At 40.7% G+C, this 17500-nt stretch overlaps 1 protein-coding gene across 1 annotated transcript in view; it reads left to right on the top strand.

Moving 5' to 3' along the window:
* The window catches only part of LOC135221917 (putative neural-cadherin 2), a 267766-nt gene that overhangs the window by 55900 nt on the left and 194366 nt on the right, over positions 1 to 17500 (top strand).

The raw sequence follows: 17500 nt of genomic DNA on the forward strand, positions 1-17500 counted from the left end.
GTGTGTATTTCATGTATTGATAAACGTTCAGCAGACACAACATATTTAACATCTCCGATTGTAATGAAATGAAACTAAGATTTTTAGATATTATATCCTAAAAATCTAGAGAAGGATCAGTAATGAAAGCCAGGATAAAAGGATTAAGAAACGTAAAAAGAAAAGAAAGCTACCACGAGAAAAAGCGAGTTCAAAGAAATCAGAGAGAGAGAAAAAAAAGGAGCAGCTGTAGATTGTTGAAATACTTGAGCAACCGTCCATGATAGCATCAACCGGCTGGAGCCAGTGACCATTCGGAGGTCGCCCTTACCCTGAAAGCCTTTGCCAGGGAAAGATAAGATTAATGGGCGAACTTTGTCCCTGGCTGGGTGCCCTTAACGCTTCTTATAAAGCTTATTTAACGTTATTACGCCAATGGAACTGACGGCTGTTTTCTGTCCCAACTAAGTGAATTGAAAGAGAAAAATAAAAAAGGGGCACTTAGTTTACACTTTCCTCTTATCTCTCATTTGGAGTGGCCATGTGTCTGTGAAAGGGAGAAAGATGATAGATCTTTATAGAGAAAAGTTGGATAAAGGAATAGAATAATTTAATGACCTGCGGAACAGACATGCAGGGACTGAGAGCAACAAAATGTGGATGGCAAATTCAGAAGAATTAGGAAGACGACATACAAGAGATTGAATTTTAACAACCCATTTAGTGAATCAGAAGACGGTGGTACAGATAGTTCTTTTTTTATTTTATTTTAGTTCTTTTAGATTACTTCTTACCCTTAAGGTTCATAATTGAGTTATCCTCAATGGGCGACTACTGTAATATAGAAGGAAGTAAGAACTTGACGTAATGCTCTAAAAGTCTACTTTAACATCCAATTTCGATTTTTTTTTTTTTGCTTAAAAAATAATATAACGTCGGAATTGATCTTTCAGTGGTATTTAAAGTTATTCTGACTAAAAGATTATTCTTATACAGTTTGAACCCATTAACAAAATGAAATTATTTTGTTTTCTTTTATATTATAGATAGTTGGATATGTGCAAATAGTATTATTATTATTATTATTATTATTATTATTATTATTATTATTATTATTATTATTATTATTATTATTATTATTATTATTATTATTATTATTATCCAAGCTGCAACCATACGTAAGGAAGCAGAATGCTGGAAGTGTAAGTAATGTAAATGAGAAGATAGCCAAGTACATAGAAAGAAATTATAAGGTAAGGAAGCCTGTAAGGACATTATGAAGACAACAACTAAGATAAATAACAATGAGATAAATAAAATAACTACCAATAAAAGATGAAGTGAAAGTCAAATCCAATGTGAACTTATGTAATTTCCAACGATTAACCATGTGATTGGGAAGATCATTCGACAGTTTGGCCTTAATATGAAATCACAGTTTGAATTATACGCTAGTGATTTCAATTTAATATCTCTTGAAATAATTTCCTAACATCGGAATAGTAGGGGCACCTCCTTCCTAATATACTTGTTGATTAAACACAATCATGCAAATTAATTAAGCAACTTATTTTATCCCTATTTTCATCGTCTTTGACCCACAATTTCCATTTTGTTTATCTATATCCTTTGGTAATGCGATTCTCCCATTTCACATTCCCTTTTGTCTCTAATTGTGTATATTTATATCTTCTCGTTTTTCTTATGTTTTTCCCCTTCCAGGTGAGATTAGTTTTCCACGCTTTCTACCTAAATTGTATTTGAGTGTTCAGTTCCAAAGTTTCTCTTAACGGAAGCTTACTGGGTCATCCTTGATATCAATCCACCAGCCACCCACCCATCTACACACACACACACACACACACACACACACACACACAAGACATTTATTTGTATCACTAGAGATAAATATTTTCCACGTGGTTCCTTAAAAATATTTATTATTATTTTGCAGACCTTCAAAATTATAATGATTATTATTTTTATTTTTATATTTTTATTTTTATATTTATTTTTTTATTTTGAAGTTTTATTATTATCATTTTACTAATTGTATTTATATTTCTATAAATTTCATTTTTACTTCTTTTATTCTTATTTTGATTTTATTATTTTGATTTTGATTATTTCTATCGTTATTTTTTTTATTTTCGTTGATTTCATCTTTAAATTTATTATTATTATTATTTTAATTCATTTCTCATTTTTTATTTTTTATTCGTATTATTGTTTTTATTATTTTATATCTCTCTTTATTTTGGAAGTAAACCCTCTTTTAAAGATGTTTTATTAAACGTAATTGCTGCCTCAGCTGCATTAATTTTGTATAGGTCTACTTTCCTAATTATGGTTTGCTCATTGTTGCTTAAACTGGTGAACAATGCACCGAATGTTGGCATGTCTAAAATAGGTAATTATGAAAGTCAATTTTAATTTCATTCAAAGATGCCAGAGTCTGTAGTTAAACATTCGTTGTATAACCCGTAGAGCTTCTCAAGGCTAAAGTTATATTCGAAGTCTGGATTCTGATTTCTGACTATTCCTTGGTAAGTGTCGCGATGTTTCATTTGGGACTTCAGACATCCTCTTATGCGGAGGTAGGTGATGGAATGAAGCAGGAGGGTGAGTCCGTCTGCTTCTGTACTGGTGGTGCATGAGAAGCTCAATGCCATCCTGTCCGACTCCTCGAAGTTCGATCGTCTCACACTGAACCCTACTGAAGACATCAAAAGGGACACCAACCGGGTCATCAGTACCATGAGGGGGGGCAACTAACGCATTAGACATTCCGCCAATCCAAGCGGACTTCATCTTGGTTACTTCTACCTTAATGTAAAAACCCACAAGGAAGGCAAACCCCTCTATCCGATTATTAGCCGACTTACGCCTTGGACAAGCGCCTCAGTCAAATTTTGACTCCCTATGTCCTGAGTCGCTATAGCCTGAGTTCATGGGTGGATTTCCTTGAATAGATTCACGACTCGCCCGGCACTGGCATCATAATGTCCTTCGACATAGAATCCCTCTTCACCAACAAGCCCGTCAATGAGACCATCGACATTATCTGGGATCGTGTCTAACGGGACCCGTCGACGGCCCCACTCAATATCCCAGGAGCCTCTTTGCATACTTTGCTGGACATTAAATTTGTGCAAAAAGGCCCCCTTTCTTCAACCACTGATGACAGATGTTCCCCCAGAAAGATGGAGTTGCAATGGGCTCTCCTCTGGTAGTCCTCTTTGCCAACTTCTGTATCGGCACCGTGGAAGAGAGGGGTCTTTGCCCAGAGCCAGCACCCCTGCAAATATGCCCGTTACATAAACGAAACTTCGTGCAAGTCGCCACCGAGGTGTAGGTAGAAGCTTTTTGTCCCCAATTTCATCAGTTCAGCGTGCTAAACTACACCATCGAGTTTAGCACCACAATCGGCTCCACTTCCTCGACGTCCTTACAACGAAAACAGAAGATGGCCTCCGCACTTCTGTCTATACGAAGAAGACCAATTTAGGAATGTGCCTCAACGGGCATAGCGAGTTCCTTAACAGGTTTAAGAGCACCACCAGGACACACACCTCGAGTTTGATAGGGCTTTGCAGATGCTCGTCGACAACGGATATTCTAATAAGCTCATTAACAGAGAAGTGTGCACAGCCCTCGAAAGATGTTACTTGAATGAAGAAATAAACCCACGACCCCACCCCACCAAGAACATCAAGAGATATAAGGCCTTCATGCACTCTCAGTACTGCGAGGAGAACTCGATTAGGAAGATCATCAAGAAGAACATCCTCTCCACTGAAGAAGGCAAGATGGTGGACCTTATAATATATTACAAAAACAACAGAACAAGAGATTTATTCATGAAAAATAACCCCTCACCACCATCAGGAGACCCTTTCAAGCAGACGAACGTAGTATACCAATACATATGCCCAGCCCGAGGATGTCCTTGGAAGTACATTGGAATGAGTACCACGAACCTTGCAAAGAGAATCTTCTGTCACGCCCAAAAAGGGGCCATCAAGAAAACCCTCACCACCCACTGAGACGCAATAACCTGCAACTGCATTATCCGCAACACTATGATAACAGGGAGAACACCCGACCCTCGCTGCTTGAGCTTTCTAGAGGCGTTAGTAATCCAGGAGCAAAAGCCCTCCATGAATACGACGCAGGAGGCCTTTTTGCTCCCGACCTGCATGCGAAGAAACGCACCAGTACCAGCAAACAACACCATATCGCCGCCCAAAAGCGCCCCAATTAATGAAAATAACAACTGAGAAAACTTTAACATTATCAATAATACCATCAATAATTATTTGTATTTTTATTATCATTATTTTTATTTTTTAAGATTATTATTATTATTAGGAAGCATATATTTTTAAAAGAAATGGCTACTTAAACAGTGTTACGCTTATAGAGATTCTTCTGTTTTTCGAATAGCGGCTTTTTCAGTATTACTTAACCAAGCTAGTAGAGTGCCTGTGGAGGTCATTTTCAAATGTAGAGTCAAGAGCTCTCTCTCTCTCTCTCTCTCTCTCTCTCTCTCTCTCTCTCTCTCTAGCAGGAAGGGAGCTGGCATTTCTCATCTATGAGATCAATAACAGCCCTAATCAAAAAGATACAAAAGCATTCATAGACATATTAGAAGGATATGATCCTTCAAACTGGAACAAATCATCAGAAAACATCTTGAAAATAATTGAAGGAGTTCCAAATAAAATCCAAGTGGTCAAGAGACTCATAAATAAAATTTACATCAATCAACATATTCCGACAAAGAAAATGAATTAGGTAAACAATGTGAATATATACTAATTGATGCAATAGGAAAAAGAATGCCAAGAGCATGCAAACTGTGTAAGCATAGTTCATCCACAAAACCTGATCAGAAAATGTTCTCCATGCAACATTTCAATGCACCCTCAATGTGCTGAAGTCATGCAAAATATGAGTAAGGATACCAGAGTATTTTGCTCAACATGTCTATCATGGATAGACAATGTTATTAAATCAAGACTTAATGTGCAAATAGTAGAGGATGAAGAAGAAGAGGAAGAGGAAGGAGGAGAAGAGGAAAACGGAAGAGAAGAAAACAAAACTGAAATGACAGAGAAAAATAATGAAAACAAAGAGCAAGACAAGAGTATGGATGCAGAGATACTCATTGATACTGCGCAATCAAGCAGCATACATACGAAGAAATAAATTACGACATGACAACACAAAATAAAATCCTGAAGAGGCTCTACCCAGATCTGCACACTGATGGGGAAGAGGAAAAAATAGACAAGAAAGACAAAGTCGGCACCCCTTTGAAAAGAGGGAATTGCAGATTCGGTGAAAGATGTTACTACAAACATCCCAAGGTATGTCACAACTATGAAATCTATGGTAAATATACATACCTAGACAACTATGAGGATGAATGCAGAGATCTTCATCCAAAAATATGAAAAAACCTAAAAGAAGGAAAAGGATGTAAGTTCGACAAAAATGTAAATATGTACACCCTGTAGCCATGAATCAAAATCAATTAGATAATCATTTAAATAAAATCAAAAATAGAAAAGAAACAAATAAAGAGAGGAACAAAGAACGTGAGGTGAAGGAAAAAAGCAAGCCATCACCGCGATATGGAGTGTCAGCAAAGAATTTCCAAGCATCAGCTCCAAGATACTACAGCTCAAGAGATAAATACTGTATATACGATCCTAGGGGATGGTGCAGATACAGAGAAAATTGCAGATTCAGACACAAAATGAATAATTATGATGAAAGAAGATCAAATATTTTGGAAAAGTTGGATTTTTTAATGTCAGAATTTCTGGAAATGAAGAAAAAGAACAACATACCAGAACAGGAAATAGACATGGGAAAATCCTTATTATTACCCATATTAAATGAAGGATATAACACGCAAACCATCATATTGATGAATGCGCAGGGTTTAGTTACTAGTAACTCAAAAAGAAAAATAGAATTCTTAGAAGAACTAACCCAAATTGAAAAGAAAATAGATATAATGAATATAAGTGAAACCTGGTATTCCCAAGAGACTGGTAATGATGATCAAATAAAAGGGTTCCAAACTTATAGATCAGATAGAAAAAATAGGAATCAAGGGGGGAACCACGATATATGGGAAAGACAAAAAACAAGGAAAAATATATGAGAAATATAGTAACTCAGAATGTGAATTAATAGTGGTAGAATTTGAATCTGAAAAATTAATGAACATAGTAATATATAGACCCCCTAATACTAAAAAGTTTGACACAATAATAGAAAAACTGAATGATATATGTAGAAATCACAAGGACTGGACTATTCTCCTATCCAGAGACTTTAACTTTCCTTTTGTAGACTGGAAAGAATGAATAGGAGATTGTAGTTGTATTTATACATATAAAGAAGAGAGTAATATTAGTGCAGAATATAAGAATCAATTCGAAAAGCTATTAGATATGGTACTACTATGAGATTCAGGGCCTCTGTAATACGGTTTTTTGGACTTTGCTCCTTGTCAATGCATCGGATGTAGCTGAAAGTTGACATATGTATATTTTACAACCACACAAATTTTGTCAGCATTATCTATAACCTAAACCCGATAGTTTTAATTTTTATAGAGTAAAAATGATCTAGCCGACGCCATGGCCAATGATTACGAGCCAAGAGTCGAAAAACATTCATTACGTAAGCAAGGTAAACACACCTTTTGACGAAATTTTGCCCCGCCCATCCACCAGACAGAAACTCCATTGGCTCTGAAACCCAAAGACTTTATGAATGGCGGAACGATACATAGATGTAGGTGGGGTATCAGTGCTAGCGTAGTAATACTGCTGTAGCAGTAGTGCTGCAACAGTATAGCAGTAATATACATGAATTAAACGTTTAGGCCAACTGCTGGGATCCTTGAGGATCATTTAGCACTTCTTACAACTACCCGAGAAATTAGTTTTTATAGCCAGAAGTTAAATTTTCTAATCCAACAATGCCCATGGTAGCCTTCAGTGTTATCCTGAATTATAACGAGGCGAAAGTGGGTGGAGCTTCATGAAGTCATCATTCTGACGATGATTATTGGTGAAGGTTTAAAGCCAATATACGGTAACGGCTATTTTTTTTTCAGTAAATAGGTAGATAGCCAATAAATAAAAATTACTTGACATTGGATATAGCAGTTATCAAATCAAGCTTGTCTACTATGTTTTTAAAAATTACCAACTATTCCCCTTCATCTTGTCAATCTGATTGTGACCTATAAAGTAGACTGTAATGTCTTAGAAAACCTATTTTGGGAGCTAGACTAATAGTCGAAGTGTCTTTGTATTTATTAACATATTTTGTTGGTTTGTTCATTATGACAATTATCAGTGGAGAGGTTCCAGAGTTCATAAAGGTGTACTGCTTTGCTTGTATTTAAATTTGTATGTCATTGTTGCCAGAGGTTTAGTCTTCGTTATGTATAGCCAATCATCCATCTAGAAAGAGGGAAGAAATGCTGTCATAAGTTACGTAATGAGTGCGTTCGAAACCTTTTCTCTGAGTAAGTTGGCCCGTCTTCAAAAAAGTCACTTTTACATTATAAGTACCAAATTTATTCAACCTATGTAATGCAGAATACAGTCAAAATTTATGTGTAGATATAATATGTATTCTGAATAAGCGTTATATTTATGAAATGCATAGATAAAAAGTTATTGCAAAAAACCGTGTTACATAGGCCCTGAATCTCATAGTAGCATACAACATTCAACGAATAACTCACCTGCCACAAAGAAAGGAAAATACTTTAGACCTAGTATTTGTGAACGAGGTGAATTATGTTAAAGAAATAATAGTTTATAATGCGATTATTTCAGACCATAATGTCATAGAATTAACAGTCCATTCCAAAGCAAGTGAAAACAGAGATAAGCAAGAAATGAAAAAGCGGGAAGGATATGGATAATACAATTTCTACAGTAAAAATATAAAATGGTCAGAAATAAATAAAGAATTAAACAAAGATTGGGATAACATTTTCGTAAGTGATGATATAAAGGTAAATACAGAGATATTATATAAAATATTAGAGAAAATAGTGGATAAATATGTACCGAAGAAGAAAAGTGAACATCAATCATGCATACCAAGAGACAGAAGGATCTTGTTCCAGAAAATCAGAATGTGAAAAAAAGGTCTTGCAAAAGGAAAAAATGCATGGAAAGTGATGGAACTAAAAAGTAAGAGAGAAAATGCAGAATAAAAGATTATACAATCAAAAGAAAATGAAAAACTGGACTTGGAAGAAGAAACCCTAGTAAATATCAAGCAAAACCCCAAACTATTGTACTCGTATGCAAAAAAGAGGAATAAAAGAAGAATAGAAATAGGCCATCTAAGAATTGAAGGGAGATTAACGAATGAAAAAAAAGGAAAATGCAACATATTGGCAGAAAGATATAAGAGAGAATTCACCCGTACAATTGATAATGAAGATAATGATACAGAAATAAGGGATGAAAATAGTGAATATTTATCAGACACAGATATTAATGAAGCTGATTTTGTGCAGGCTAATAATGAAATTAAAAATGGAGCTGCAGCTGGGCCTGATGGTGTCCAAGCTATTTTGTTAAAGAAAGTAGTTCATTCTATCACAAAGCCACTTGCAATATTATTAAGACAAGGTGTAGATACAGGCAAGATTTATGATGAACACAAATTAGCATATATTACCCCTACTTTCAAAAGTGGATCAAGACTAGAGGCAAGTAATTATTGGCATGTGAGTCTAACATCACATTCTATGAAAGTGTATGGAAGGGTAATGAAGAAAAATATTATGAAACATTTAATAAAGAATAGATTGTTTAATATAGGACAACATGTAAAAGTACACAAACCGAACTGTTAGTCCACTGTGAAAACATATACAAAAATATGAAAAACTGAAATGAAACATATGTGGTTTATCTAGACTTACTTTGCAAAAGCTTTTGATAAGGTAGATCATAATATATTAGCGAAGAAAATTAGAAAACATAATATAGTGGACAAAGTAGGAAGATGGCTAAAAGAATTTTCACACAACGGATAGTTGTTGCAAACGATGAGAAACTGGATGAAGCTAAGGTAATATCTGGTGTGCCACAAGATACGGTGTTAGCTGCATTACTGTTTGTTATTATGATTGCAGACATAGACAGTAATGTTAAGGACTCGGTAGTGAGTAGTTTCGCCGATGATACAAGAATAAGTAGAGAAATTACTTGTGATGAAGATAGGAACGCGCTACAAAGAGACCTTAACAAAGTATATGATTGGACAGAGGTAAATAGGATGATACTTAACTCTGATAAATTTGAATCAATAAATTATGGAGACAGAGAAGGAAAGCTATATGCATGTAAGGGACCTAATAATTAGACAATCACAAATAAGGAGGCAGTTAAAGACCTTGGTGTGATGTTGAATAGGAACATGTTATGCAATGATCAAATAGCAATTCTATTGGCAAAATGTAAAGCAAAAATAGGAATGTTGTTATGGCACTTCAAAACAAGAAAAGCTGAACACATGATTATGCTTTATAATATGTATGTTCGCAGTCCACTTGAATATTGCAATATGATATGGTACCCACACTACCAAAAGGATATTGCACAAATAGAGAGTGTACAAAGGTCCTTTGCAGCTAGAATAGAAGAAGTTAAGGATCTTGACTACTGGGAAAGACTACAATCCTTAAAATTATATAGTCTAGAAAGGAGAAGAGAACGCTACATGATAATTCAGGCATGGAAACAGAAGGAATTGCCGAAAACATCATGGAGCTAAAAATATCAGAAAGAGCAAGCAGAGGTAGATTAATAGTGCCCAAAACTATACCAGGAAAAATAAGGAAAACACACAGGACATTAATCCACTACGCACAAGCATCAACAATGCAGCGTCTATTCAATGTGTTGCAAGCTCATCTGAGGAATATATCAGTAGTGACCGTTGATGTGTTTAAGAATAAGCTCGACAAATATCTGAGCTACATCCCAGACCATCCAAGATTGAAAGATGCAAAATATACCGGAAGATGCACTAACAACTCTCTGGTAGACATTAGAGGTGCCTCACACTGAGGGACCTGGGGCAACCCGAACAAGATGTAAGGTGAAGTAAGGTTTCTCTCTCTCGTAGCGAACTTTCGTCTGGAGCTGAGGGTGGACTGCTTCTGCTGTGAAAGGCAGACAGTAAGATTAAGCCAGCCTTATTCTGGCACGGGCTCTGATTTTCAGTAACGTAATTGTTAATTTAACATCTGTATCTGTGAACAGAACATTCGGCTCAATTTAACCACTGGGCCGGGAATGAAAAGGCGGTAGTGGAAGAGAAAGTGTTATAGCAGCGAGTCCCAGTAAGTAGGAGGACGTGGGAATGTAAGGATAAAATTTAAAGTCAGAGGAATAGGACGTGGAAAAAAAACGACTACAGGGATCCTTGCTGTCTTCTATGGACTGATCGTGAAGGTGCCAGTAGAAGGGGACAGGAGAGGGAAAGGAGACGAGTGATGATAATGAGTAGCGAATGATGAGATGTTTGCTACTACTGTTGATGGCTGTATGCCATCAAGGACTAGTTAATATAGTAGTCCTTAAGTGGGATCATGAAAGGAGTGTTATGAATATGAGGGGAAGGTGATTTACGCAGTTTTTTGCAGGAGGCAAATCTATTTACCTGGGTGGTGGGTAAGAAGAGAGAAAAGCTGAAAGTGTTTCAGTGTCTTCAATTATGTGCATCACCATTTTGGCGCTGGTTAAAGGGACATCTGTGAAATTCTGCCTGAGAGGAAGTCTCCGTGCAGTGTAATAGATAATGCTCTTGTGGCATGCTCTGTTTTGAAAATGATCAGAGCGTTTCTTTGATCAATTCTGGACTGAAGAGAGAGAAGGTTAGTTTCTGCTCTAAGTAGACAGTGTCTTGTCCATGTTGTTTTGAATGACTTCAAGTGAACAGATTTGAGAAGGTGACATCTTTGTTAGTGGAGGTGCAGCATAGTCAATTAGTGCCGAGTTGTTTGAATGTAATCGACATTGGGCTTTCTGTTTCAGGTGCTGTATTTCTTTAGCGGGGGACAGTTTGTGATTTATATTGACTCCAAGGTATATGAAGTCGCTTAACCATTCAGTGGATTCACCCTTGATGGAGAGATTGTTGGGTGTTCGCGGATGCTTGATGGTCATGGCGTTTGTTTTGTCGTGTTGATTTTCAATCCAAGTTCTTCACACTTTTCTTCAATCATGTAGAGTGATCTTTTGGTTTTTTTGCAGTTGAATGTCTCCAGGTTGTTGGGGACACACCAGGCAAACATCATCTGCATAAATGAACATTTCTACTCCTTTGGGTAGCTTCAATCTAGCAAGATTTTCCATGAGGATATTAAAAAGAGAGGGAGTGAGTATTTCTCATTATGGTGTTCTGTTTTCGAGTTCAATAAATTCTCAATACGTTCCTTGAAAAAAGGCTCTAGCTGATCGGTTTTGTGTGTACTTTTGTGTCCATGCCAAAAGATTGCCTTTAATACTGTGGAATTTGCCAACTCATAGACTTTTTCGAACTCATGGAAAACTACTAGGGCTTAATTATCGTTGTTTGTAGAAAAAAACATCTGTGTTGCATTCTTGAGTGCCAATGTTCTTCGTGTATGCATAAATGCGGGGATGCGAAGGTCCCGCCTTCGAGAGTAGTCTATTGAGATCCATTCTTTCTGCTACTTTCTCAGTGCAGCTAATAAGGGCAATGGGTCTGTAGGCTCCAGGTTGTTTCGGTTTGGGAATTGGGTTCGTGTCCTGCTGGTTCCATTATCTCGGCCTGACTCTTTCAACATAAGTTTGTTAACCTGGGTGAGATACGCTGTTTTTGCAGCTTCTCTCATAGTCTTGAGCAGGCTATATGTTTTATAGTCAGATCCACGTGCATTGTCCTTTGCTGTCTTAAGTGCAAGGTTTAGTTCCTCCTTGATGAAGGGAGTGTCTGTTTGATCATGAGCGTTGCAAGTATCAACAATTATTTTTCTTCTAAGGGGTTCTAACGCTCTTCGGCATCTCTGGGTTTCGAGGGATAGGTTGACAGATTTGGTCCCATCAGCAAAATGCTGTGCAATCCGGTCAGCTTCACTTTGTGGGTCATAATGAGGATGGCTGATGTGGTTCTTCCTACCAGAGACTTTGTTGAACGAAATCCACATCTTGTCTACAGCTAAAATCATAGTTATAAAGCACATTTTGAGATACCGAAGAGAGAAATGAAGAATGTGACCTCTGACTTTCGAGGCCAAAAGCAATGTAAGGTAGTTTGTTATACGCCTTTTGTAAATAGCCGACTGACTGAAAATAAATTATATCTGCCTCACAGAAGTGAGATTGTGATGTTATGCCATATTTCATTATGATGGTTAACTAAAATATAACTAGAAAATGAAAAGGCACGCAATTTCTTATGTGGTTGAAAATCTATATTAATACTTGTACGAAATGAATCCATTTAATTGTAATCTACAGATGGACAAAAAATAAAACATTCCCCAAGGTATTTTACTCATTGCATAGACTTGAGTACTTGTCATCTTCCGAGAATTAGTTTGGGATCATGTGTTTCACTCCATGAAGAACGAGTAACTGTTCGGGATGATAAACTCCCTGAGTATACTTTTATTAAAAGTAATGGCTACTTCAGCAGCGTTACACTTGTAGAGATTCTTCTCTATTTTGCGAATAGCGGCTTTTTCCGTGCTACTTAAAACAGGCTAGAAAAGGGCCTATAGAGGTCACGGTCAAATACAGGGTCAAAATAGGTGTATTTATTTGAATTTTACTAATAAACTATGATACCATAGTCATCAAAGTCATTAACGATTTTCTCTCCTCTCCTTCTCTCTCTCTCTCTCTCTCGTCTCTCTCTCTCTCCTCTTTCTTAAAGCGAGCTTTCGTCTGGAGCTGCCAGACATCCTCGGCTGGGAAGCTGAGGGTGGACTGATCTTGGTGCGGTGTCCGTCCTCCTTATATCTGTGGCTGACAGCAGGGGGTCTGCCCCATGCTTGTCTCCTATTGGCTGGTGGCGGTGAGTCTTGTTTCATTGGCTGCCTGAGCCAGGTCTCAAGCCACTTTCTTCGGGCCGATGGTTGCGTTGCAGCATATCCTGCAGCCGCACTGACCTCCTAAGCGGCGCTGTAACATTGATGGCGTTGCGCTACGCTGTGGGACGTCACGGCTACTTTGATTTCCATCGGCTGCAGGAGTACCTCGTTCGGGGCGTTGTCATCCATAGAGTTGTCATGATCGGTGGTGTCATTGTTGGTGGCAGGTCTTCTCATACTCGTAGGGAGGAGAAATTCTTCCTGCGTCGTATTCAGATTAGGTTTTATTTGCTGGATGAGTAGCGCCTCCAGCAGGCGCAACCGACGGGCATCAGGGGCCTTCCCGATGATCTTCGTGTTCTTTATGATGACATCTCGGGAGATGGCCTCGTGATGTTTGGTGCGGGCGTGATTCTTTATAGCCCCCTCTTGGGCGTGGCATGAGAGTCTCTTCGACAGTCGCATGGTAGTCATGCCAACGTAGGTGCCGCTGCATTCGCAGACTGGGCATGTATACTGGTACACTACATGCGGTCTGCTTCAGGGTTCTCGTGCCTGTGGAGAGGGGTTATTTTTCATAAAAAGATCGCGCGTCCTCCGATTCTGGTAATATATGATTAGGTCGATATTCTTGGTGTCGTCAGTCGGGGATACATTATCAGAAATAATTTTTCTTAATGGCGTCCTCTTCTTCACGGTAATGGGAACTCATGAAGGCTTTGTAGTACAGCTTGATATTATCCTGGGGGCGGGGCTGCGGGCTCTCACTACCGTACCATTTCTCCAGGGCTGTGCGGACTTCCTTGCTGATTAATTTATTTGAGTACCCGTTATTCACAAGTACTTGGGAGGCGCGGTCGAGTTCCTGGTGAGTGTCCTGCCAGGTTGAGCAGTGGGAGAGGGCCCTCCTGACGAAGGCCCTGACGGTGGTGCTTTTGAATCTGGCGGGGCACTCGCTGTCTCCGTTGAGGCAAAGTCCTAAATTGGTTTTCTTTGTGTAGACTGAAGTACGGAGACCGTCTTCCGTCTTGCTTACAGGACGTCGAGGAAGGGGAGCCGATCGTCGGAGCTGCGTTCGACTGTGTAGTTCAGCACACTACACTGCTGAAATGCTTGACGGAGGGCTTCTACCTCATCCTCGGCGTCGACTTGCACAAAGATGTCGTCAATATAACGTCCATATCTGCGGGGTTTGCTGCATCCTGGCAAAGACCCGTTCCTCCACGGTGCCCATATAAAAGTTAGCGAAGAGAACCCCCAGTGGGGAGCCCATCGCCACGCCGTCCTTTTGGCGGAACATCTGGCCACGGTGGGTGGAGAAAGGGGCCTTCTTCGTGCATATCTCCAGCAGCGTACGGAGCGAGGCTTCCGGTATGTTGAGGGGCGCTGTCGACTGATTCCTGTAGACACGATCAAGGATTATATCTATGGTTTCGTCGACAGGCATGTTTGTAAATAGGGACTCCATGTCCAGCGAGGCTATAATCCCGGTACCAGGGGCATCCTTGATGGCTTCTAAGAACTCTGCCGAAGACTGCAGGCTGTACCAACTCGGGACCTACGGGGTCAAAATTTGGTTGAGGCGTTTAGCCAAGGCGTACGTAGGGGCGGGCGTCTGGCTGATGATCGGCCGGAGGGGGTTTCCTTTCTTGCTTGTGGGTTTTTACATTGCCATATAAATAACCCAGCTGTAGTCTCCTTGTATGGGCGGGAGGTGCACAGCATTTGTTGCAGCATTCACTGCGCTGATGACTCCGTTAGCCTCCCTCTTGATGTCGTCTGTCGGGTTCCTCGTCAGGCGCTCGAACTTGCTCTCGTCAGACAAAATAGCATCCAGCTTCTTGTGATATTCGCAGTATCAATCAAGACGAAGGCTGCTGTCTTGTCCGCGCGTCGCACCGTGATGTTCACTTTCTCCTTCAGTTCCTTCGCTGCTTTCTTCATCTCCTTGGTGAGGATCCCGCTGGAGTGCGAGCCCCTCTCTGTAAGAGCTTCAGCAAGTAGGAGGGGTTGAAGGGCGTCGGTAGTTCTCACGGTGCTCCGGGCTTCGAGTTGCTGGATGGAGTCTAGGAGCAACTCGATTTCGAGTCTCTTGTCATGAGGCCTGGGTCTCGAAATGAAGTGGCAATTAAGACCCAGCTTCAGAAGGGCGTCTTGATCGGGAGTGGGGTCGTAATCGGTAAGGTTAATGTATCCTTGGGTTCGTTCAGGGATGCGGAGTTTATATGGCAATGTAAAAACCCACAAGCAAGGAAAAACCCCCTCCGGCCGATCATCAGCCAGACGCCCGCCCCTACGTACGCCTTGGCTAAACGCCTCAACCAAATTTTGACCCCTTACGTCCCGAGTCGGTACAGCCTGCAGTCTTCGGCAGAGTTCTTAGAAGCCATCAAGGACGCCCCTGGTACCGGGATTATCGCCTCGCTGGATGTAGAGTCCCTATTTACGAACGTGCCTGTCGACGAAACCATAGATATAATCCTTGATCGTGTCTACAGGAATCAGTCGACGGCGCCCCTCAACATACCGGAAGCCTCGCTCCGTACGCTGCTGGAGATATGCACGAAGAAGGCCCCTTTCTCCACCCACCGTGGCCAGATGTTCCGCCAAAAGGACGGCGTGGCGATGGGCTCCCCACTGGGGGTTCTCTTCGCTAACTTTTATATGGGCACCGTGGAGGAACGGGTCTTTGCCAGGATGCAGCAACCCCGCAGATATGGACGTTATATTGACGACATCTTTGTGCAAGTCGACGCCGAGGATGAGGTAGAAGCCCTCCGTCAAGCATTTCAGCAGTGTAGTGTGCTGAACTACACAGTCGAACGCAGCTCCGACGATCGGCTCCCCTTCCTCGACGTCCTTGTAAGCAAGACGGAAGACGGTCTCCGTACTTCAGTCTACACAAAGAAAACCAATTTAGGACTTTGCCTCAACGGAGACAGCGAGTGCCCCGCCAGATTCAAAAGCACCACCGTCAGGGCCTTCGTCAGGAGGGCCCTCTCCCACTGCTCAACCTGGCAGGACACTCACCAGGAACTCGACCGCGCCTCCCAAGTACTTGTGAATAACGGGTACTCAAATAAATTAATCAGCAAGGAAGTCCGCACAGCCCTGGAGAAATGGTACGGTAGTGAGAGCCCGCAGCCCCGCCCCCAGGATAATATCAAGCTGTACTACAAAGCCTTCATGAGTTCCCATTACCGTGAAGAAGAGGACGCCATTAAGAAAATTATTTCTGATAATGTATCCCCGACTGACGACACCAAGAATATCGACCTAATCATATATTACCAGAATCGGAGGACGCGCGATCTTTTTATGAAAAATAACCCCTCTCCACAGGCACGAGAACCCCTGAAGCAGACGCATGTAGTGTACCAGTATACATGCCCAGTCCGCGAATGCAGCGGCGCCTACGTAGGTATGACTACCATGCGACTGTCGAAGAGACTCTCGTGCCACGCCCAAGAGGGGGCTATAAAGAATCACGCCCGCACCAAACATCACGAGGCCATCTCCCGAGATGTCATCATAAAGAACACGAAGATCATCGGGAAGGCCCCTGATGCCCGTCGGTTGCGCCTGCTGGAGGCGCTACTCATCCAGCAAATAAAACCTAATCTGAATACGACGCAGGAAGAATTTCTCCTCCCTACGAGTATGAGAAGACCTGCCACCAACAATGACACCACCGATCATGACAACTCTATGGATGACAACGCCCCCGAACGAGGTACTCCTGCAGCCGATGGAAATCAAAGTAGCCGTGACGTCCCACAGCGTAGCGCAACGCCCATCAATGTTACAGCGCCGCTTAGGAGGTCCAGGCGGCTGCAGGATATGCTGCAACGCAACCATCGGCCCGAAGAAAGTGGCTTGAGACCTGGCTCAGGCAGCCAATGAAAACAAGACTCACCGCCACCAGCCAATAGGAGACAAGCATGGGGCAGACCCCCTGCTGTCAGCCACAGATATAAGGAGGACGGACACCGCACCAAGATCAGTCCACCCTCAGCTTCCCAGCCCGAGGATGTCTGGCAGCTCCAGACGAAAGCTCGCTTTAAGAAAGAGAGAGAGAGAGAGAGAGAGAGAGAGAGAGAGAGAGAGAGAAAATCGTTAATGACTTTGATGACTATGGTATCATAGTTTATCTGTAAAATTCAAATATATACACCTATTTTGACCCTGTATTTTACCATGACCTCTATAGGCGCTCTACTAGCCTGTTTAAGTAGCACGGAAAAAGCCGCTATTCGCAAAATAGAGAAGAATCTCTACAAGTGTAACGCTGCTGAAGTAGCCATTACTTTTAATAAAGTATGCTTGAGAGAGGGTCTGCTTCCTAAGTAAACTCCCTGAGTCTCATGTCTTATTATTTGCCCTTTATCACTTCTAATG

The sequence above is a fragment of the Macrobrachium nipponense genome, chromosome 3, assembly GCF_015104395.2.
Source record: "Macrobrachium nipponense isolate FS-2020 chromosome 3, ASM1510439v2, whole genome shotgun sequence".
Classification (NCBI taxonomy): domain Eukaryota; kingdom Metazoa; phylum Arthropoda; class Malacostraca; order Decapoda; family Palaemonidae; genus Macrobrachium; species Macrobrachium nipponense.